Source organism: Phodopus roborovskii, unplaced genomic scaffold (genome assembly GCF_943737965.1).
Source record: "Phodopus roborovskii unplaced genomic scaffold, PHOROB, whole genome shotgun sequence".
NCBI classification, from domain to species: domain Eukaryota; kingdom Metazoa; phylum Chordata; class Mammalia; order Rodentia; family Cricetidae; genus Phodopus; species Phodopus roborovskii.
In genome coordinates this window covers 27,889,912-27,915,488 of record NW_026126460.1, presented here as the reverse complement: position 1 = coordinate 27,915,488, position 25,577 = coordinate 27,889,912, and positions in this window count along the sequence as shown.

Here is a 25,577-nt window from a genome sequence, read left to right as displayed (position 1 = left end):
TTTTTTACAAAACTTGACTAATGGTATGATATTTTATTCAATATGTTATTTTAACATTTTATAAATATTGATACAAATCAATGTAGGTCATGAATATTAAAATCACATAGTATTTTATTATATGGCTAAACCATATGCCCATTGATCCTGGCATATGGGAGTTTTCCCAAGTGTTGTGATCAGTGTTCTTAATGTAGTAATTATTTCTACTCATGTGTGAGAGACTGTCATGAGATTTTATCTCATTCTAGAAGAGAGCTGTTGTCCCTTCTAGAATATATTACTATCTGCAGAGTTGCTTTCCACTGCAGTGATACCAGTTGATCATCCCTCCTGGAGGTGAGTTCCCATTCCCTGAGTTTTTCACTACAGGATTAGACAACCTCACTTCCCTCTTTTAAGCATCATTAAACAGAGAGATCTGCTTTATAGACAGGTTAGTTTCAATCTGGAAGAAGAGAGAGATAACTGAGTATTTGAGTGACCTATTCCCAGTTACTCACAGAGATGGACCTACCTGCCTTTGCTTTCCTAATGCTAGGATTAAAGAAATGAGCTACTATAACTAACTAGTGCCCTCCTCCATATTTACTAATCTGATAAAGCACTTCTTTGATGTAATGATTAATTTGTTAATTTGCCTGGGCTAATAGGTCCCCAGAAAGCATAATTTCTGGGGAGGCTTGTGAGAGAACTTCTTGGAAGATGTTAGAATTTGAATTGATAGAATGACTAAAAATGTCTCCCTTACTTATGTGTGTGTGTAACAAGTACGGTTTTTCCACCTGGCACCGCCTGCTCTTGTCCTGCCGCCGCGCCAGCCCCAAATAATGCACAGCGGCTCTGTATTTGATATTATGCCATTGGCCAGGTACTAGTTTCTTATCGGCTAGCTCTGCCTTAGTTATTAACCCATTTGTGTTAATCTATGTATGTCCACGTGTTCTTCTTACCGGGAGCTGGCTGCCGCATACTGCTCTCTCCAGACTCTCCATCTTGACTCCTCCTTCCTACTTCCTATTTCCTCCTTGTCTCCTAGTCCCTCCTATCTTCCTTTCCTATTGGCCAACAGTGCTTTATTATTAGCCAGTATGAGAAACATATACAGAATGACATCTCCCATCATGTGTGGGTGTTCTAGAGTCCTGGGGGAATTAATCTGCCTTATTCAACTGAAGCAAAATCGCCCCATGTTCTTAAACAGAAGTGCCTGCATCACAGGTTCCTTTGGCTTTCAGTTCAGAAACCAGCTAAATTGCTTCATGAAATTTCCTGAGTCTCCAGGGTGCACATATCATACAGTTGGATCTCTTGGCCTTCTTAACCACATGAGTCAATTTCCATAATATATTTCTTTTTTTATGTATGTTCTTTTGGCTATGTTCTTCTGGAGATGCCTGAGTAAGACACCCAGAGGATGTGAATTAAGAGAGAGGCCTTGGAATAAAACATATCCTCTCTCCTATTCCTATAGGTATCTTCTGCCTGTTGGTCTTTATCTTTCTGCAGGACTATTCTTGGTCATATTTATATCACCTACTGCCTTTATCTTATTCTCAACATAGAGCATATTGAAGCTCTCCTCTTGTCCTCCCTCAATCAAGCATTCACTTTTTCCCCATTTCAGTTGTTGTGTAATGTTCTGGTAACTCTATCTGCTCTATTATACAGTTCATTAACTTTCTCTTCTACAATAACCCATACACAGAATTTTAATCACAGTGGCAGGTGTTGTCTTGAGGCTATTTATAGACAGGGTAAAGTATCAGTTGTCAACCATCACAGTGGTGATTAGTTTCAACATGTGAGCTCTAGGTAGATACACAAATATCCAGCTTATAGGAATATATTGTCTTCTGATTTTATAAAAAACAAATGGCATGATCTTGTTCCTGTTTGCAGCCCAAGAGACAAACATGGGAAGGGGTGATAATTGTTTGCCTTCATAGTTCAGAAAGAGGAGTGTATTCTTCATTTCCAACCTTTCTAGGACTCCATCTTCATCTTTTATCTTTCCAGGTGATTCTTGCTCGTTCACAATTGAAATCACTATTCACAATTTACTCTCTTGCCCTGTGAGTACCTGCTCCTCATTCTAAAATGTGATCTTGTTAGCCACAGTCAGTACTCTTTGGGTAATTAATTACACTCACAGGTGTTTTTCACCTATACATATGTTCTTGCATCTGCCAATAAATGGCATCTACTGTTAGAGACTGTAATTTACATCCTTTGTCCTCAAATTATGCCATGGTAACTTGCATAGTGAAAGTGCTTATTGCATGTTTATTAGTCAAATAAATGTAAGGAACAGACCAGAATCAAAATCAGAAATTCATCCTTTTAAAGGGGACTTGTGTTGGATAATGTAAAAAGTTGGTAGTCATAACATGTTAGAATGAATGCAGTTTAGGATAGTAAAAACAAGTGCTTTGAAATACACCAATCTTGGTTTAAATCTATATTTTGTACTGACAAACTCTATCAAAGCAAATTGTTAACCTTTCTGAATTTGAGCTTTCTTCTCTATAAAGTGATATTGATAGAGACAACTGAGAGCTGTCCTACATTAATGAAAATGTTAACATTTGTAGCAAGCCCAGAACAAGTAATTTCTGGGGAGTGGTTCAAATTTTGTTTTTGCAACTTCTATCCTAATCACTTTTATACATTCCCCACAGAAACTTGAAAAAATATATGTACTACTCAGAGATTTCAATCAAAAATCTGATATTTTAGTATAACACTTCAACTCAAAGAACCATAGCGCTAGTGAAACAATATATATTGCACAGTCTGTATCCTATATTTGGTTTTAATTTTAGAAAATTATATCATAATAAAATATATATTACCCCAAATTACTAATTGTTGTTCAGAATAGGCTATTTTGTGCTTTCTGAGAAACAAATTGTTTGCTGAATGACATAACTGCCTTTACTACTTCTCTAAATATATATATAAATGCTTGAAGAACAGTGGCAACAACAGACATAGTGATATGGAAGGGGAAATCTCATGGTTCTCATCCTGAGATAAAGATTTATATGCCACTAAAAACAGCAGAGAAAGGGAGAAATTAATTTTTCCAAGAGATGAACCACTTAATTGGTTATCAAATACAAAGCAGTCTTATCTGAAGTTATATGCACACAAACAACAAAAATGGACTCAACGTAATATATATATATATATATATATATATATATATATATATATATATATATAGTTTAAGGGAAAAGGGGGGAACAGGGAAGTGATGTAATTATATTTTACCTAAGTGTTAAAAAAAATGGAGAGAAAAGCAATGATGCCAAACCTAGTTGACATATAATAATTCCTAATTGTTTTATATTCAATGACAAGAGGAAAAACATTGACCTCAAAAATTAAGAACAAATGTATTATCCAGTAGTCAGTGTCTAAAAGTAATAATTAAGACTCATACTCCTTGTCTCTTCCTGAATGCTACATTTACTAGTGCTACTTTTGAGTTAGTCGTTTGCATTTAGCTCCACTGGATTTTCACGGAGACTGGTGTTTCAAACGTGTTCTCAACACTTTATTGCTTAAGATCATCCAGGGTTTTGACTTTACCTTTAAGGAAAGGCATCTTTTCACAATGCGTCTTTTCTGTGGCAGACAGTTCTATCCAAACCAGTGACATGATGTATTTTTTTTTTCATATAAACACAGATGATGCTAGTCTTAAGCAAGCATACTCTCATATAGCTAATTGATCTTTGCAGGCATGTGTATGGTCTACAGAGCAGTAGCAAAACTAACTCTCTGGTCCCATCAAAATTACTTAAGGAGAAACTTTGTAAGCTGGTCCCCTCACCTCAATCTAGGTTTGAGTCAGTACTCCAAATAACTTCGATATCCTATATGGTCCAAACCATTACTCTACTCAATAATGAAGTCCATTTTCACTACGAACATAATTCCTACCTTTTTCAACACCAATATGCTCAGACCTTTCTTCCAGTCTTGTGTATTTTACTTTGTCAGTGGTTGGTCTGGGAGAGAACTACTTCTTTCTTCCTGCAACAATTGAGATGGAATGGAAGCTGGGAAATTACAGTTCAATAGGGATGATGAGAGATGCGGAAACCTCAGCTTGCTTGGTAAATAGGCTAAAGCCCCTGGATAAGTAACATCATCTTGGGATTTATGCCACAGCTAGCCAGGTGTGAAAGGTTGGCATTTCAACAGAAACCACACAAGCTACTGTGGCTTAGTAAGGAATTGCCAGGTTAAAGCTACTCAGCTCATAACTAATTCTGTAGAATGCAATCATCAAGATGTGATAACTAATTTTAATATCTAATTCCCAGTTCTTTACAGTTATGCCAAGCATACATGTGGTGGGAACTGAGGCAAGGCAGACAGTAAATTTGTAATGGTGTTAAGGGAATGGAGAACTAGGCCAATCTGGTGAGTGGATATAATGTGAATGGGGTGAATGGGTTGACAGAAGCCTTTGAGCAAAGGAACAAATCAACTGACATACAGAGAGATAGATAATTGAAAGCCAGTAATATAGGCACATTGCCATCATATAAACATTATGAACACTTTCAGAATTTATATAAAATCACAGTATTCATTTATAATGAAAGCAGAGAGGTGATGGAGTACGAATGCTTTTGTTTTAAGTTGGAAAATTTTCTGTCTCCTTGTGCATCTTGTATCAGCTCAACTTGTAGGGGTAACAAATATATCCAACAAACAGAATAGATGTTGATAGGTGGTTACAAATTTAGACTTCAGATACTTTATCCACATGGATATGCCTTCTATAATTCCTACCAAGACCCAGAGCCTTTAGATGAAAGTTTCATCAAGACAAAAATACACTTCTTCGTGTTTAGTGAAAAGAAAGACTTTTGTTTCCAGGTGTCAGCAATGAGAATTATGCATAAATGACACCTCAGCATCTCTTGGTTGACTTCTTAGCTGTGTGACATAAAGTTCCAGCCTGAACATTTTTATGTAATGGGTCGCAGAAGTAGTCCAAAAGGGCTTTCAGGACCTCAACTTAATTATGCATCCCAAACGGTAGTTGTGATGCTAGGATCAGTAGTCCAGTTGAGGTAATTTATATACCATGACCCATTTTCTAGCTTCTGGGGAGTTAAATAAATGGCGCAGTTTTGCTGCCCTGACACTTCTTTATGCAACCTAGTCAGTATTTTCATGGGAGGTGGGGAAAACTTTGCCTAAGCTTCCCTTCTGCAATGTAGCTCAGAGAAATAGATCGCCTCACAAAGTAAAAATTACCACGACAAACAGCTTCCTTTACTATCTTTACTGGAGGCTACATACAGGCAGGGAAATCAGATGAGAGATAGGAGAGCTACAGCTGCCAAGCACTGTGGTAATCAGTAACTGTTTTTATATGTTAATCTCTTCAGGCCATCACCTTGAGTCTAAAACATAATTGTCCCTTTGGTGCTGTTTTCAATCTTGGTCAGAAAGGACGTATTGTGGTGGGTAGTGGTTGATACCATTCAAAGTACTAAGACTAAAGAACTCTGTCTGCTTGACCATAGATTGGACATCGATATCACCCACTGCCCCCTCAATGGGACTCCGAGAAAAACACAGAATAGGAGGCAAAAAGAAGACAAGAGCTGGAGCACAGGAAGAGTGAGTGCTGTGGAGTGCTATAATCTGGACATGACATGGCGTCTGCATACTTCAACACACAGTCGATATGGTTTCCTACACAAGATCAAGTCAGTTAAACATTTCAGTATCCATGGGCTGTAGCCCCACTCCTAGCTAAGGAGCTGTTGGCAATGATGGGTGTTAGATAAGGAGAATCATAATTTTTGGTCACTGATAATAGTGACTGGTAGGATGTCCTGCCTCAATGTATGTTTCCATACTCGTGTGACCATTGCTAGTATTAATTTGACTCAGTGGACTGGAAAAAGAAAAACAAGAAAGAAACAAGTGCTATGCTATGTTTTACCATTGATGAAAACTGGACCTCAAATGGGTGAAGTAGAAAGTTCAGGTAACACAATTTCCTGTGTCAAAACTACCAGCAGCTGGTCACAGTATATTGTGACCACTTTGGTGATTGAGTACAGACGTACACTTTTATTTAATAAAATATGAATGTGAGGGCCTGGGGTGATGCTCACTGATTGAGAGTGTGTACTTCTGCAGAGGATCCATGTTGGTTCTCAGCATCAGTGCTGGGTGGTCCACAAATGTCTGTAACTCTAGCTCCAAAGGATCTGACTATTTCTTCTAGTACTCATGGGCTCCTGCTCATGTGCACATGCCTGTAATACATGTCTAGTTAAAAGGAAAGTAAAATCTAATAGATACAAATAAAAGATGAAAATCAAAATTAAACCTCAGAATATCATAGGAAATGGGAAATTGTAAGTCTCATTCCAGGCATTACCACTTTATACGCATGCCAGATAAAGACATTCTTTTAGTAGCAAAGTGAGCATGCTTCTATGCTGTTTCACTTTTCTCTCCTTTATTGCACAGTTAGTTATTCACTAGATATTCATCCTTTAGACTTCTCATAGCCCTAGCTCTATTTTATGACCATTTTACAATTATCTGGAGTATACTCAACAGTGCTGCAGGAAAAATACTGTTTCCTTTTTAGTTCATTCAAAACCAAGTTCTGAAAAAATGGACCTCCCTCCCTTATGTCATCTCTGATTTTCAATTGAATTAATTTTCTTAGAACTCAAAATGCTCAGTGTCTTTTGTGATAGTGGAATATGTCCATTAAAATATATGCAACTATGGATGCCAATGGATTGAGGTAATAAAGAGGGTTGAAAAACCTAGGCCAACTATCAAGGATATTAGTCCTTTAATAAACAATGTAATCACCTGTGTCCTGGTTAACGATGAATATTCAATGGGTTGGAAATAATAGCTCTAGAATCTGAGCTTCTGAATAACAGTAATCAAGTTTGATGTGTGTGGCTGGTCCATACTTTGTTTTATATTGACTTGCACCCTTGAAGAGCCTGAATATTTTCCCGAGTACTATCTGTTTGCACAGACCCAATACTTTGAGAGAAGGAGGGTCATGTGATGCCTTGATATGCACAAACTACATTAAGCATTGGAAGTTTGTTTGTTTGTTTGTTTGTTTGTTTGTTTATTTATTTATAGCTCAAGGTCTACACCCCTACTTGAGAAGTGAAGATTCCCAGTATGGAATTAGAGGAACCACTGTATATGGGTAATGAGATAAGAGCTTATAGATCTTTGGGGAAGAGGACAGTGTTGTTGATAATTGAGCTATGACATTCCTTAGGCAGTGTACAGGCCAGTGACACACTAAATGGGAGAATATGGGGTTGATTAAAAAGCTTAAAGTCACTTTATGCTAAACACTTCCATGGGAACTGAGCCTAATTCTATCACCAGATGGACAAATAATTTCAAATTTGGATAGAGATCCCCAAAACTTAACAAGTTTCCACTTAGTATTTGGGGAAGTCAGGATTAATATGTACCATGATGGTTTCAGTTAACAACACAATAACTAAACAAATATTCTCAGAAGTGTTTTCCTTTGAAAATAGCTTTTGGCAGAAATAGAGATTCATACAAGCCTTGGAATACAGGTTATCAGTTTCACTTAATATTTTAGACAATTTTTTTTAGTCCTGGTTAACAGAAACTTTGTCACTAAAGACTGGCTTTGTGCCCTTTCTGCTCCCCAAGGAGGGTGAGGCCTTTCATGGGGACTCTTCAAAGTCTGTCACATCATTTGGGGCAGGGCCTAGGCCCTTCCCCATGTGTCTAGGCTGAGAAAGCATCCCTGTATGTGGGGTGGGCTCCCAAAGTCCATTCATATACTAGGGATACATAATGATCCATTGCTAGAGGCCCCATAGACTGCCCAGTCCTCCTAACTAACACCCACATTCAGGGGGGCTGAGTCAGTCCTATACTATCAAACAGGGATGCATGAGCTTCCCCTTATTCCGGTCAGCTGATTCTGTGGGTTTCTCCAGCCTGATATATATATATATATATATATATATATATATATATATCAACCTTGTTTCAAATTTAAATTAAAAAAAAGAAAAAAGATAAAAGGAATAAGAAAAGTGAGACCCTGTAGAGAATTAATTGAATACAATATTTAAGGTAGTGCCTGTCCTATTGTAACCTTTAGTTTACCAGAGTTAAGATTTTGGGATCAGCAGTAATAATATGGGGAAACTTAGGCAGTTTGTAAATTCATACATAGTGTGGGGAAAAAACAAAAAACAAAACACAGTGCTAGACCACTCCTTCCTTGTCTTGTCCAATTCTGTCTACCAGACTGGATTTCGATGGATAGAATACATTTTCTTCCTTGACTAGCTGAGAACGGTCCTTGTCCTTCCACATACACTAGTGGAGTCCTCAGTCTATCTTGGAAGAGATTCACCTACCCCAGGCAGCCAAAAGCTGGTGACATAATGAAAATGAGATGAGGATTCATAGATAGTCCTTGGCTGTTCTAGCCTCAATATCAAATTAAGGGAAGAAATCTTCAAAAGCTTCTATCCTTGTTTGCCCCTTGACTAGATGAAGGACCCAAAGCCTGAATTTCCCAAAGGAACTGTTAACTCCTGGAACTTCATGTTAGTAGTGAACTGTTCTCATAAACAACTAAGCCATAGGATGAGTTCATGTGGCAAGGATGAGATAAAACGTGATAAAATCCCAAGTGCTAACATTCATGGGATGTGAGTGTGACTCTACACTGTAGTGAGCCTCAGTGAGAGGACATGTATGGAGTATGCTCTAATGGCAGAGCAGATTCAAATTTGTGGTTGAAGAAAAGTTATGAAAAACAGTGATGGTTGGGTTACAAGCCAAGCAACAGATATTGTTTTTAAGGACAGGGTCAGGGATTTTGGTTCTCATGAGGATTGTACTGCAAAGAGAGAAAGCAGCACATCCAATAGCCCTGGGGTAGGAAGGAACATGATGCATTTAGGGCACAGGAGGGTCACTAAAGTTAGAATGTAATGAGGTGCAGGCCATGCAGTCATCAGATAAAGATGGAATCATCTTGCCAGGATTTATGCAGACTTAGATGAACGTTTTCTTGCAATCTAAATTTTAAATTGGAAAGTTTTGAAAATCTACTTGGATATCCCTCAAAGATGATGCAGAGACTTGCTGACCTGTTCCACCATGTGTGAAAGTATTTCATAAAGCCAAACGCATTACTGAAATGCCAACTATAGGTAACTATTACCCCTCCCCCAAAAAGTCTTAGTTCTCAGAGAGACAGTAAAATAAAGGAGTAGATGGTACATTTTCAAAAAGTACCCAAAATAATGGAAAATACTTGAAATAATTTACAAAGCTAGATATTTGGCTCTTAATTGTGTAGATGTTTAAATCGTGTTACAGGCACTTTCAGGAGGAAGCATTTGCTTGCTAGCATTTTCTGTGTCAGTAGAGGAAGTTCCTTGGGGAAACAGATGCCAGAAACTGTCATTTGCTGAATTCCTTTTGGTTTTCATGTGTCTGTAATTCATCATGTGATTTTGGATGAATGGTTTAAAATCCTTCTAAGCATTTCTGTTAGAAAGTAAGAGATGACAGTAGCTGGTTGCTTCTTGGCTCTTCCACTCAAACAGCTTGCATTGGTTGTCCATAAAAGTGTTACATATGAACACGTGAGGGAGAATCATGTGTATTTATATGCCCTTTTCATATTTGTTTCTTATGAATTGAGGGTCACAATTATATAATCACAACTCTCTTCACAACATGCCATTTGATGTGTCATTCATGTGATATTTTGTTTTCTTTTCACAGACAAATTGTACTTGATCATGAGGCCCTTTGATTTTTAATCTTCTAGGAAACAGTTAACTGATAACTCTGCATATTACATCTTCACATGTTCTAGAATATTCTATATATGAAATGAACTCATTGTCATTCTCTAGGTTTGCCATCAAAGGTGTCCTTAAAAATATGTTCAGTCTACTTAATTACAAGTTCCTTCCCTACCTCTTAAAGGGGCTGCTCCTGAAGAAACACAAGTGCTGGCTATCCAACTGCATTATTTACCTTATGACATCATATATTTGAAACATCATTGGACCCAGCAATTACTGAAATTGACTGAAATTGACATGGGTAAATATGAATAGGTAGAGATGGAGCACTCAATTTCTGCCCCAAGCAGCTGTAGTTCATGTAAGAAACAAGGCACTTTTGTAAATAATACACAGTAAATCCAAGAGAAGAACTACATCATCACAGGAAATAAAGTTCCCAGCAAGATAATATAGTGGGGCAGGAGTCTAAAACTCCTTTCTGTCTTGCAATAGACTATCTGTTACACCTACAGGGTAAAACAAGTAATATGAAATTGAAGTTATCTGAGAGGGATACAACTATCAGTTCAAGTAGAAAAACATAGAGGCTTTGGATTCACACATAACCAGGTTACTTCAACCACTTTGTAGTCCTGATAATTATAGGTGGTTGCATAACTTCTACATCTTTAAAATAAAGATCATAGACACTTGCCAAAGAACTATTAAATTTTACCAAGGAGTGGCTATTGTAAAGCCAATAGTATAATGAGTACTGAATGAATATCATATTAAAAAGAACATGATGCTGTTAGAATTTTTAAATGGTCAGAAGGTTCATTCCTATCTGCAGTCCAGTTGCAGCAGTATACATGAGTCAATACATACAATTAATAAATATTAAGCAATATTTAAGTTGTTATTCTGTATAGGGAAATCAAAACCTTAGTTGTACAGAAAAATCTCTTTTTGAAATTATATTTATTTATTATGTACATGTGTGTTGGTGCACATGTGTCCAGAAGACAGTTTACAGGAATCTCTTTAAATCATCTAGGCCCTGGAAGCTGTACTCAGGCCATTAGAATTCAGTGAAAGTACCTTTACCCGCAGAGACATCTCTCCAACCAAAAGACAGAAACATCCTTTAGGAGATGCACTAGTAAATTATGAAATGATTAAAGCTATTGACTCCATAAAAGTTTTCTCCTGCTGATTGGAGAAGCAGTCAACTCTTCTTTGATGCCTAGCACCTTTACATATTAACAATTCTTTTCTCCAGCGAATACCTCCTCAGATATGGAGTGGGAAGTGTGTATAAAAAATTAGAACCAGCAAGGTAACTCAGAAAGGTGCTTGCTGTCAAGCTTGAAAACCTGACTTAAATTCTTGAGATCACATTGTTCAAGGAGAGAACCAATACAATTGTCCTATGTACATACACACACACACACACACACACACACACACACACACACAGACAGACAGACAGACACACACACACACACACACAAATACACACACTCACACCCTAAGTAAAGGAATAAATGAAACATAATAATCTTTAAAAAAATTGTAACACATTGTGATTCAATTTTACCAAAAATAAAATCACATTTTAAAAGTCCTCAGTGCTAAAACTGAAATGGGAGTATGTGCTATATGTAGTTACTGATTATTGAGTGTATAAGTTACAGTTGTCAAGAGATAAGCCAGGCATAGTGGGACTCAGAAATCAGGAAAATAGTTAAGTATGAGGTCAACCTAGAAAATGCATACTTTCCCTGTACCTTAACATCCGCCTATATTCATCTACAGCTAAAGTGGAACTTATTTTGAGATATTTGTTGATAGCAGATAATAAACTGTCAATATGACAGGGCAATTAAAACCCACATAAGCCAGTTGAGACATAATTAACATATAACATCCAGCTAATGAATATGCATATTTATTATGCTTCTGTCTTTAGTGGCTGAGTTCCTAGTTAAAGAAAAAACAATTTTTCACACAGTGCATATTTCCAAAGGCAGACATCCAAGCAGTATCTGGGACTTCTGGTTTATAGCTCATAGTTAACATAATTATACAGGTAAGACCAAAAATCTGTACTATACAGTAATGAAACTCTCATCACTGTTTTTAAAAGTCTTCATGTTTGTAGAAATGAAAATTCTATTTTCAAATGTCATATAAGAGTATCATGTGTTTATCCCAAATCTAATTTCATGAAGGATAAGAATCAGAATCCATCTATAAGGAGTGTGCAGAAATATTTATGACTGTACACAGATGGTCCTTAGCCTGATAGTTATAACAAAAAGAAAAAATAATGTCTACCATTTACCCATTTCCAAGGCACTGTATTCTCTGCTCTGGGAACAATCTGACAAGCAGATGTCATCTAAAAGGAAAAGAATCTGGGAATAGGAAATGAAGCTAATGAGTATCTCCCAAATTGTGCAACTGATGGGCTGTGGGTATGAGCAATCTCCTGAGGGCTACACCTCCTAAGTTTCCCTCCTACAAACTATTTTACTCATAACAAAATAAATATTTTATTTAGAAAAAAACACATCTCACATATTTGTCATGTGTCACGTTACTTTTCTCTGTGTCTATTTAAATTAAAACTTCACTATTTTTATTTTTATAAATTTTATTTAGATTAGGAACAATCTTATTTTAAAATCAATCCCAGTTCCCTCTCCTTCCTATCCCCCTATGCCTCCCACAAATCCCCCCCAATCCCATCCTCCATCTACTCCCCAGGGAGGATGAAGCCTTCGATAAGGGATAATCAAAATCTGTCACATCATTTGGGGCAGGGCCCAGGCCCTCCCCCATGTATCTAGGCTAAGGGAGTATCCCTCCTTGGGGAATGGGCTCCCAAAGTCCATTGATGCACTAGGGATACATCCTGGTTCCACTGCCAGAGGTCCCATAGACTGCTGGGTCCTTCTAGCTGACACCCACACTCAGGGTGCCTGGTTTGGTCCTATGCTGGTTTCCCAGCTGTCAGACTGGGGTCCATGAGTTCCCACTTGCTCAGGTCAGCTGTTTCTATGGGTTTTCCCAGCGTGGTCCTGACCCCTTTGTTCACCACTCCTCCCTCTCTGAAACTGGATTCCAGGAGTTTAGCTCAGTGTTTAGCTGTGGATCTATGCTTCTGCTTCCATCAGCTACTGGATGGCATTTAAGGTAGTCCTCATTCTCATTATAGGGGAAGGGCATTTAAGGTAGCCTCTCCACTATTGCTTAGATTCCTAGTTGGGGTCATCCTTGTGAATATCAGTATAATTCCCTATTGCCAGATTTCTCTTTATACATATAATGGCTCCCTCTGTACTCACTCATATAGCGATATTAGACATAGAACAAAGGTTTACCAGACTACGATCCACACCTCCAGAGAAGCAAGGAATCAAGGAGGATCATAAGAGAGACATACACAGTTCCCAGGCAAAAGGGAATGGGACAAGATGTCCTGAACAAATTGAGAGCATGGAGAGAGGTGGGGGGGGAGTGAGGGAGGAGAATGGGGAGGGTAGAAAAAGATGGGAGAAGAGGAGGGGAAAGGAAAATATGAGGGATCAGGAAGATTGATTCGGGAGATTAAAAAAGGAGAGCAAGAAGAGACTTTTATATGTTTTAATGACAAATTAAAGCTACCTTTTTGTATCACTGTGTCATAAGGATTTTTATCTTAGATTATATCTGTGTCAACTAAATGGTTCAGTTCAACAAATTTCTATATTGGCCTGTTGAAGTTCCAGTTATTCCAATCTCCTGATATGCAATATTGGGTTATGGGGAAATAGTAAGAGATAATACTTAAATTACCAGGAGAAAGCTACTACTGTACATTTTTGTCAATAACTCAAAGTTTAATGTTTTGAACAGCACAGCCCAAGTGCACATCTGGTGTTTCATGCATTGAACTGCACTTCCCAATCAGAGTTCCCACAATTACATTTGGGGAGTTGCAGGAAGACCTCTATTCTGAGTTCATGTTCAAGGGCAATGGACAGATGGCAATCTCCTTTCTGCACCTGTGCCTTTCAATAAGTAGTAGTTGGTTTTAAATTAAATTTGTTTTTTTTTTTTCAGTTCTGGAGGGAGCACTGCAATGATGATGGATTCTAAGGGGTCCTCCTCCAGGATTTTGGTACCTGAGAACAAGTGTGTCCACTAGTGACATGGCACCACAGGCAATAACACAAATTGATGTTTTGCATGCAAAAGGAAAGCTAAGATTGCTCTCTTCTTCGTGCTAAGCCATCAATTCACTTTCCACCTATTGTGTCAGATGCTTGATATTTAAAGAGGAGGTTCCAGTATTATGAACCTGCCAGCCTGGTCCCAGAGCCCCATCAGCCCCAAATAATACACAGAGACACTGTATTATATAAATGGTTCAATAAAACCAGGTTTCATCCATATGACTGGAGAGTCCATGTTTTAGAAAGCATGGAGTAACAACCTGGAGAACAAAAGATAGCAAATGACAAGCACTCTCTCGGATGGTGGCAGTATCTTGAGTCCCCCATGTTCTTTTTATTAACCACCTCCAGGTTGACTGACACTTTAGACACTTATGCCTTTGGCAGCACAAAATTATGCATCTTTATGAAGCACTGGTATCTAGAAGCAATGGAACATATCTGGAAAATGAATGACATTTCCTTGGGATTCTTTCAAACAGTGAAGGGTCTGTTTACAGGGACAACATTACCCCTTTCCAGAAATTCTAAAAGTACCTGAGCTATGGTGAAAAAGTACCCTCAGTCCAAATTTAAATACTTTTTTTTTTAATTTCAAGAAATTCTGTGCAAATACTCTTTTGTGCTAGACTGAAAAAAATAGTCTTCTGATTTTATCTCCTAATCCCAGGGACCTTTAATACATCACTGAGTATATGTAATATGGCAAAAGGACTCCCTGGGTATGACTAATTGAAAATCTTCAAGGTGGAAAGATTTTCCTAGATTACATTATTGCTGGGCTCAAAATCTAACTGTCTATCCTTATCAAAGAGACCTCAGAATGTAAAAGGAGATTTAAAAAAAAAAAAAAATCAATGTAGAGAGAGCGGCAGAAACAATGCATACAATAGAAGTGCATGCTCTCTCAAATCCTCTAGAAATACCAAGCCCTAGTCATTGATGTCCATACCAGACTCTGACCTTCAAAACTGTAAAAAGTTGATTTTGTGCTGTTTCAGGCCATCACATTTGTGGTAGTTTGTTACTGCAGCAGTAGAAAGCCCTTCTGTTATAAATTGTAGGCGGCATTTTATGAAACCCGATAACTCCTTTTGTACCTTTGCTCCACTGGTCCACAGCCAAGAACACCATGCAATTATTTTTATCTATTAAAGACTGTAAGCCATGAGGCTACCCTGTACTGAGCTGTGAGTTTAGCCCACAAGTAGATTTACAACAGAGACAATGTGCTGCCTGCCTGCGTGAGAGTAATTGTGGTGTGACAAGGATGGCAGACTTCAAATAAGCTAGCAATAATGGTAAAACATCAAGGGTAACTGTTGGGATAGCCCACAGGAGCTACACAATGCTATGGGAACACCCACATCTAAGCAGCTGTGTTAAAAGTATAAAACAAATAGTAATTTTAAGGTGGAAAAAGATTATTTTAGAATTAATTTATAATGATGGAATAGCCTGAATATTTAATATTTAAATTCAACTGTATAGATTTCTGCCAGAAAGTTTTTCAGTACATTATAGAAGCCATAATTCTCATTAAAGAAATGAATTATGAAAGTGTAACTAATTCCCTCTATTTAAGCCAGCCTTATGATGTCTGGGATAGTGATTTTAAAAATAGCAACCACACCACACTTTTGAATATGATTTGTTTCTGAAGGTTTTCCTGCACTATTACTTTTCCTCAGTGCATTCTTGCAAACTGTGCATTAAGCAACCTTCGTGTTGACAGTTGTCAGCAGTGTCTTCCTGAAGCACCTAGGATGCTCCCTCGGGCCCATTCTCAAACAAATACTAAAAACAAAATAAAATCCCATGCTCCCAGCCCTTACTGGATGCTGTGTGTCTGATGTGTGGGGTGCTTGTCGCCTCTCTTAGTTCTGCGGGCTGTATTTGTATTTTCACATCACAAGAATATTCGATTGATGACTGGCATAGTACTTGTGGTCCATAAGTTTGCATAGTAGGAATAAAAGGAGTACTGTGAAACATGTATGTCTTGATAGAAGTTGTAAGGATATATGGAGAAAGCCTTTAAAGACAATTTACATGCATGCCTGACTTGCTTGTCAAATAGGACCTGCACAGCCTCTGCTTTGGAGCAAGACTAGAACACTTCCAGTCTAGGTCTAGCTCTCCACTGTAGCTCTTAGTCAAGCTCTTGTCTCCTTATTCCCATTTTATGTTCCTAAAATGTGTTGGAGGGAAAGCTTTTTGAGATCTGCTACAAATTTTCTGGAAGTCCATAGAAATTTTATGTATTAGACTTGCCTCAGAAATGCTTTAAGGATGTGGTGTGTGGAAACAATATCAAAGAATTCTTAGTTTCTGGGATTTAAGGACCCATGGAACTAAAGGACATGATTTCCTGAGTTCGGGCTCACATTCAAATAGTATATTCATTATACTGAGTTAACTAACAGCTAGACTCAAGGATGGTGCCTTACAACTTCTCCACTGCCTTTAACTCGCCACATCTCACCTGCTTCTCATCTGTGCTAGTATTCTGAGAGTTAAGGACATTTACCTACACTTGCTTATACAGGAGAACTTCTGAGTTCTTACGAATGTTCAGGAAAGTGCTGGGCCTGTCTAGTAATCTATATGATCTAGAACTGTCATGGAGTCACGGGTATGAGGCTTCAGAATTTTCACATCATCGCTCCTCAGATGTGTCCCAGAAATCTGAACCAAACCTTCTCCTTATTGTCCCGGAACCACGTTGAAAGAACAGCAGCACCCGGTATGCCCTGAGGAGCTCAGATTCTGACAGTTGCCATCTGGAGCCAGCTACCTAATTGCACCCTCTTCCTGATTTCATAATTGGTACACATTTTGGAGAACAGTGTCACAAGAGCTATGGTTGAGGACTGTGACAAAGCTGAAAAATGGGAAGTGCAAAACTTGTATCAAGCTAATGTTTCAGAACACTTCACAATGCCATATTGTTCACTAACTTGTTTGAAAAATAATTTTGAATTGTTTAACATTCTGTACAAAACATTAAAAAGAAATCTCTAATTATTAGGGTTTTTTTTTAAACTTCATTGTTCATTTTGCAATGGCAAGTGCTGTAATCACTAGGAAACCCCAGAAAGTTCGACTTTGTTCAGTAACTGAATGTGAAGTCACAACAATCAGGGAATTTTAGGATCTTGAATGTACATAGACATTTTCCTTGTCTCTTAGCAAGTTTTATACCCTATTGTGTGACATGCAAATTATAGACTGAGCTACTTCCCGTGGCACTGGGATATCTGCAGATACCAAGTACTGTGGATAACAAGTACTGCAGATAACAATGACTGGGGATAACACATGCTGAGGATAACAATGACTAGGAATAACATGTGCTGAGGATAACATTACTGTGTATAACAAACACTCCAGATAACAAGCATCATGGATAACAAGTAGTGCAGAACTGGAGATCACACTAGTGCAGATAACAAATTAACTTTTTCTTGTGCTTTTCTTCTTTTATTTTCTTGAATATATATATATATATATATATATATATATATATATATATATATATATAATCATTGTCAGATAGCTTGGCTGAAAAGAAACTTTACTAGTAATCACAACCACTGATAAGCACTGTCATAATGGTACCAACTGTCACACCAAGTGTGCAATGTGAGGGAGGGGGAAAGACTATTAAGATGTTTCTTAGATGTACATTAAAGTTCTAAATCAATTACAAAGGGCAAGCTCCAGCCAGCCAAACCCTGAGAAGGAAGGAAGGAACACCACCATCACAAAGACGATACCTCCAACCATTGGACAGGACTTAGAAGCCACCTAGCTCATCATCACACCTGGAGCTTTTTCAGTCACTCTTCCATGTTTGTCTGTCTGTTGGCCAATCCCTTCCCCTAGACCTTTGAAATCCTTCTGGTCTATTATGAGATAAATGTCTCCTTATTGATACTATTTCATGCATTCTTTGAAATATTATTATTTGTATCCATATACAACATATCTCTGGCTCACATGTAATCACCCTGTTGTATGTAAAACCACAGTCTAGCAGAGTGTTGGTTTCCTCCTTAAGCATTTGAGAATAAGTAGAGTCCTTCCTGCCCCTGCCACCGTTCAGTGTGCACATCAGCAACCATGACCCCTGAATGTCATGACACAATCAGCAGGAGCTATGAGCTGAATTCTTGTGTCCTCCTAAACTCAGTGTTGAAATCTAATCACCATTATGATATCAGAGAGCAGGGCTATTTGAAGTTAATTAAAGCATTTCTCATGAAGCTACCTTATGACAGTAGACCCTGAGCAGGGTGTGGAAGTGTGTGCCTGCAACCTCAACATTTAGGAGGCTGAAGCAGAAACAACGTTCAAGGCCACCTCTTATACCATATGAGATTAAAAAGTACCAACTATCAAGAAAGAAATGGGCTCACATGAGACACAGTTCTGACAGCATCTTGGCTACAGAGAAAATGGCTACAACCATTAAAAAATAAATGCTGTTCTTGCTGTTCTTTGTAGAACTGTGAAATTCTGGGCAATGAAAGGAGTCAAGTTAAATATTTTATACTCTTCTAAATAGAGATGTGTGGGTCTAGACAAGTCCTGGCATGCCAATTTACCCACTAGCAATGTGTGGCTTCCCCTCTCTATCCCCAACTACTGTAGTAGATGGTACTTCCTGCCAGCCTGGTCCCACAGCCAGGTCAGCCCCAAATAAACACATGGATATTATATTAATTATGAAACTGTGGGCCAATGGCTTGGGCTTCTCATTGCCTAGCTCTGTCTTAATTATTAACCCATAACTGCTGATCTTTGTATTTCTACATGGTATTATCTTACTGGAGAATGTCTGACTCATGTCCTCTCTTGCCCAGGCTCACATGATGACTCCTCTCTGCCTGTACCTCCCAGAATTCTCTTTGTCTGGTAGCCCTACCTATCCTTCCTGCCTGGCCACTAGCCACACAGTGTTTTATTCATCAACCAATAAGAGAAACATAAACATAATAACATCTCTTATCAAACTACAGCCACTAAGATTAAGATTGACTTCGGCAAGTAGAACTGTAGTTACCTAAAGGTGTTCATGTTATGATCGACTAAAACTATGGGTATGTTACCTAACATGGTCAGAGAGATTCTGCAGATGTGATGAGGTTAAAAAAAAAAAACCCAACAACAACAAAAATAAAACTTTGAGATTCAACCACCCTGGTTTTTCAAATGGCTTGATCAATCTCAGGAGTCCTTAAAGGTGGGGAGGGGAGCAGAACTGTGTGCTAGTTATGTGCTAGTTATGAAGGTGGGAAGAGAAGGCTGCTACCCAAGAAATGCAGCAAATCCTAGAAGCAAGAGAATGGCCCCAAGTTTGAAGACAGCTAGAATATGAAGACCTCATTCCTACAAGAATAAGGATCGATATTCTGCCAATAATCTGGGTGACAAGAAAATGACTTCCCTAGAGTCTTCAGATAGGAGAGTAGCCTGCTGATAACCTGAACTTGGCCTGTCAAGAACCAGATTTGCCTGGCTTCCAAACTGTACAATTGTAAATTATCTGATACTTTAGGTATAAAGTTCTGGTTGTGTGTGTGTTTGGGAGAGGGTGGTGAGTGTGTGCATGAGACACTCACTTTGGTCATCTCCCCGTCATCCTTCACTTCAGTTTTAGTCTTAAGATAGGTTTTTCACATAACCTGGAGCTCACAGATTCAGTGAGATGAGGTGGCTCCTGAGCTCCCAAGATGTTTCCATTTCTGCCTTCCCTGCAGTAGAAAGGTACTTTGAAGCCAGCATGCTTGGATTTTTATGTGGGTACTAGGGGCTGGAATTCAGTCCTTCCATTTGTATGCTAGTACTTTGCTGCCTGGGCTGTCAATGGCAGTGATAGAAAACTAACGCATTGGTTTGAAACATCTAGATGAGAAAAGCGAGTAGCACAAAAAGCAGGTAAAATCAGTATCCTTGTGTCCTGGTAGAGTTTGCACACAAATGCCTCACTCTCGACTGTTAAAGCCTAGACTCCTGTAGAATGAGCCAAAAATAAGTGCATTGTTAATGAATATAGTTACAAGGATATTCTTCATTGCAGTACTCTAGAAACATGTTCCAAATATATATTAATATAGAGAGATATAGACACATGACATAGATATAAGTAGATACAGATATAGATAGGCATAAGCTTCTTTTATTTTATCCTATCCCTGTGTTTTTATTGGACTCTGATCCTTAGAAGCAAGTCCCTTTGTTCCTTTCAATGAAGAAAGTAAAACCAGAGGGAAGCATATACATTTCTCTGGAGGCTCTATACTGTTTACTCCATGCTATATACCAGTTGACAATATGAAAACTATTTTATTTTTCTTCTTAGGAACTGGAAAGATGGCTCAGTGGTTTAAAATATTTGCTTCTATTGCAAAGGACTCAGGGTAAATTAGAGCACCCATACTGTATGGCTCACAGCTCCCTGTAAATCTAGTTTCAGGGAGTCTACTGTCATCTTCTGGCCGCCACGGGTACCTGCATGCATGTGGTACACATCAGCTCACGTACATGCAAACACATAGAAATATTTTAATTTACATTTTCATGTTGGAATAATTGTGCTTTCATATACATCCATGAAAAGTAAAGAGATAGAAGCCAGGTATCTTTTATCTAGTTTACCTTACAATAATATACTATAAAATTATAGTATAATAAACATTACAATATGGTATCATATTGATGTCAATAAAGTGAAAACTATACAATATGTCATTCAAATCCACTTCTCTTTCTCTCTGCTCTTCTTTAGTCTTATTAGCCATTAATGTGGCACCTATTTCAGATTTTGATGTTATTATATATAGCATGCTACATGTTACACAGCATGCATAACAGACATGCTACATAATACGATCATATAGAATATAACCATCTTTTTTATTTGGTTTCCTATAGGAACACCTAGCTTCCTTTGTAAATTAACAGCCCATTTCTTTGTTTTGCTAAATATTATTTCAGGAATATCAGTTTGTTTAGTCAATAAGCCTATGAAGAATACTTGTGCTATTTCTAGCTTTGTAATAAAACTGCTTGCAAACATTTGTGTGTGAAGTTTGTATGAACCTAAAGGTTATTTTCTCTAACAAACACACAGAGACACAACTGTTAGGCCATGCTGTTCCAGAACATCTAGTGTTTTAAGCCCTTCCAAATTGCTTCAGAGTGATTTCCACACCCTACTTTCCTACCAGTTAACAGATGAGTGATGATAGACTCTTTTAATCAATAGTTGGCATATTACTCTTTTAAATATCAATCATTCTGATTGGTATAAGGTGAGATACAGTGGTTTCCATTTGTATTTTTCTAATGGATAATAATGTTGATCTTTTATTGGGAGTTTATTTTCATATAAGCCTTCTTTCCTAGAATAACTACTCGTGTCCCTATTCATTTTCTAGTTAGAAAAGGAATTTGTCTGCATTTGAATTTTAAGAAGTTTTTTTTAAAAAATATATCCAGTTTTACTCTTTCACCAAATACCTTGTCTGCAAATATAGTCTCCAAGCTAACAACTTATTTTCAAGTCCTTTCAACTGGGTGTTTCTCAGATCAAATAATACAATGAATTAAACAAATTTTCCTTTTCTGTATTGTGATTTTAGTGTCAAAATTAAGGCTTTTCCTTGGTCCTAGATCTCAAAGATTTCTGCTCATGTTTTACAATAAATGCTTTGGCTTTGCTTCTGACATTTAATTGAAGTCTATGATCTACAATAAGATGTGTTCTATATAGTGACAGTCATCTTTTTTTGTAACATATGAGTGTCCAAATGTTGCATCATTATTTGAAGAGGAGGCAGGAAGAGGATCACACCCATCTTTCTTCAATTGAGTTGTTATACAACTTTGCAAAAAGAAAAAGGGGGCATGGGACATATTTGTGTTGTATATGTTCTTTTTCACTGGTTTTGAGTCTATCCCTCCATCTACTACATGCTTGGAATTACTCTAATGTGGTATCTTTATTGTTGTAAACAGATTTCAATTTCTTTTTAATTTTCTAACAGTTTTTGGCTTTTCTAGTCCCCTTCTATTTCCATGTACATTTAATAATACTCTTGTTGATAACTGTAAAATGGTCTTGCTGATAGGAAATATGTCAAGCCTAGTATGAGTTTGAAGAGGTCTGATGAATTTTCAATTCCTGGCACAGCGGGTGTCTGTATCTCTTCGAGTCTCTGATTTCTTCCATTACAGTCTCGTCACTTTCAGGCACAAGTCCTGTGCAATGTTTTATTAGACACTGGGCTGAGTGTTTCTTTGTTTAGTAACTTCAAATGACATTTTAACTTCAGTGTTATTTTGAGTATGTAAGAATAGTATCTTACAATTTGATCTTGTATACTGAGGCTTTGTAAGTAGTTTTGATTCCTAGGTTTGTTTGTTTGCTTGCTTGCTTTTTAAATCAGCAATATATTTTTCACTGGACTTGGTGTCACATGCCTATAATCCTGGCAATCAAGAGGCTGAGGCAGGTTGGACACAAGTTGTCAGGATATCAAGAACTTCACACCAAGATGAGATACATACATATGTATGTACACACATACATACACACTTGAAATTTAATTCATTAAAATCTTTTCTGAGGATTGTCTAAGCAGACAATTATGTGTGTTGTGAAATCAGAGCTGATTTAGCTCTTCTTGGCTAAATGGCTTGCTTTTATCTCCCTTTCTTATCTACTGCATTTGCCAGCATTTTCAGCACCTTATTGATTGAGCGGAGACAGGACAGATAATTATGCCTTTTTTCCAGTTTTAGGGAGAAGCATGCAGGTTTTCAATACTGTGTGATGTAAGGTATGGGCTTCTGGTAGGTGCTTTTTATTAAAACAATTCCTATCATATTCCTACTTTTCTGAGAGTTTTTGTCAGATGTGAGCATTGGATTTTGTCTTTTTTTTTTTTTTTCTTTCTTTCTTTTTTTGCTTTAACTAATAGGATCACATTTTTTTTCTTTTGACCTGATAATATAATAAACTGTAGTGATCAATGTGATTTTTAAATTTAGAACTAGCCTCACACCCTTATAATAACTCCTACTGTAGGGAAAAAGAGCAGAGTTAAGATCGTACTGCTCTTGCAAAGGACCCAAGTTCAGTTCCCAGTGCTCATGTCAGGTGGCTCATGGCTCAGAACTGCCCATTATTCCAGCTCCAGGGGACCAGATGCCCTCTTCTGACCTCCATAAACCTGTGCACATCACACACACACACACACACACACACACACAAAATAAAATATATACTTTATTAATTATTGTGTTTGTTTATAACTTATGTTGAATTTCACTTGTTACTGTTTTGCAAGGGTTGTGTGTCGGAATTGTTAGGCTGCACCAATTGTTAGCCTGTTTATCTTTCCCTGATTTAGGTTTCTAGATACCCCAGTCTCACAAAATAAATTAGGATTCACTCTTCATGTGTCACCTAGAAGAGACTGTTCTAGGTCAGTGTTAATTTATCTTTAAATATTTGGAAGAATTCTTTGATGAAATCATCAGGGACTGGAGACTTCAGTTTTTGAGAGGTCTTTCGCTAATTAAAAATTCAATTTTCTTAATAGATTTGGGGCTCCTCTGATCAAATGTGTCTATGTTGCACCAGTTCAGTTTACATAACATATCCATTTCCTGCAAGAACCTTAGCAAACTATCATACTGAGGACAGTCTAGAGACACGGACCTGTATTGTTTTGCACTTCGGAAGACTAGAAGTGCAAAACAAAGACGTCAAGAGGGCCATGTTCCCTGAGACACACATAGAGAAGCCTCACTCCTTGACCTTTTCCAGCTATTGCCCAACACTCTTCTTTCGGGTCACAGTGTAACTCCAGCCTCCACTTTCTTTGTCACAGGAGAGTCTCTGGAGTCTCTTAGGATCACCTCCACTCTTGCATGCCTGTGTACAAACCACGCTGTCTCCCTTGCAAAGTTGGGACCCGAGGCTCCTTTCTGGCCTTGCTGACATCTCTGTGGCTATGTCTCCAGTGATTTACATTAAGGCTGTTACATGAGCTCATTACTTCTGAATTATGTCTCCTGTAAATTGCCACCAAGATCCTCCCAACATCAAGGTAGCACGGGTTGTTATGGGCTGAGGGAGCTAAAACCTCCACACCGACTTTGCCCTCGCCGCACCTGTAAGTGTGGTTGGAGTTGTGGCTGGTCAGGAGGACCCACTGATGGTGCCTGTTTGTGATCAGCTTCACGGATGCTGTGCTGAGAGTGGGCAAGGGGAAGCACATACTGCTTCTTCCTGGAGGGGATGATACTCCTGGAGCACACTAGTCATACCAGCACTATATGGCTTGGGAATGACTCGAACCTTTCTAGCCCACGTTATTGAAATCTGGGCTTTCCCCCTAGCCTCTTACTCTGTAATTCAGACTGAGAGTTTCTCCTCTAACACTCTGCCAACATGAAGCAGGTATCTGCACATTTTCTGCCTGGCTAGGTGTCTTTGTCATATGGCTAGAGACCCCTACAACATTCCTTGCATGTTCAGGCTCCTAGTTGGTCTCCATGATTCTGCCAGATGTTTTGCTATATACAATTCATAATGTGGAGAGTCCTGGTTATACTTGCAAGAGGCAAGGGGGGGTATATTTATTCCATCTTCCCATTCCTGGAAGTCCCAGGGCTTTCCTTTTTAGTTTGCTTTTCAATTAAAAAAGAAAGGGCAGAATGCCCTATGCTCTCATCTTAACAGACAGTTGCTACCACCAGTGTCTTGATGCCTTTCTTCTTTAAAAGTAAAGGCTGTTTATGCTCAAAGAGATGCTGAGCAGACAAATGGAGCATCCTTGAAGCTTGCATTCAGGCTCTGAAAGATGCCTCATAAGGACGACCACTGTTGAGAGTTTTGAGACCTTCTGCTCATAGGGTCTAGCAGGTGGGAGATGGCAAATCTCATTTAAGGAAAATGAGTTACATGAAGACAGGTGAGACAAACAGGACAGGTTGCTTAAAAGCGAAAGAACTAGATGTGTAGGCACAAGTGACCAGGCATGCACCACATCTCCTGTTTTGAGGTAGAGGACGAATCATACAGGGGCTTCCAGGGGAAGCGTGCACCACCAGTGGGAGGAACAGCAGGGAACTGAAATCGCCAGAAGTGAGTCTGTGAATGCAGCCAACTGGGTGAACAACTTCAGGGATCACACCAGGTGTTCACCAGAGAAAGCGAGGGGCGGGGACTGGACTAAGCGGGAGGGGAGCCAGCGGGGAGGCTCAGTGATCAGTCTGAGATAGGAGACCTAGGAAGGAGGCGGGAACTAGGCTGGAGGCTTGTGTCCACCCAGAAGTCTCTAAGATCTGAGCGGACCACAGGAGGCGCCACCGGGACCTCTCTGCAGCTCTCGGTGGCCAGGGAGGAGCGAGCCTCAGTCTGCGGCCGGTCTCCGCCACCACGGCACCCGCCTGAGCATCTCTGTCCCCGCGCGGGGCGCTCAGGCTTCCTAGCCTTCGCCTG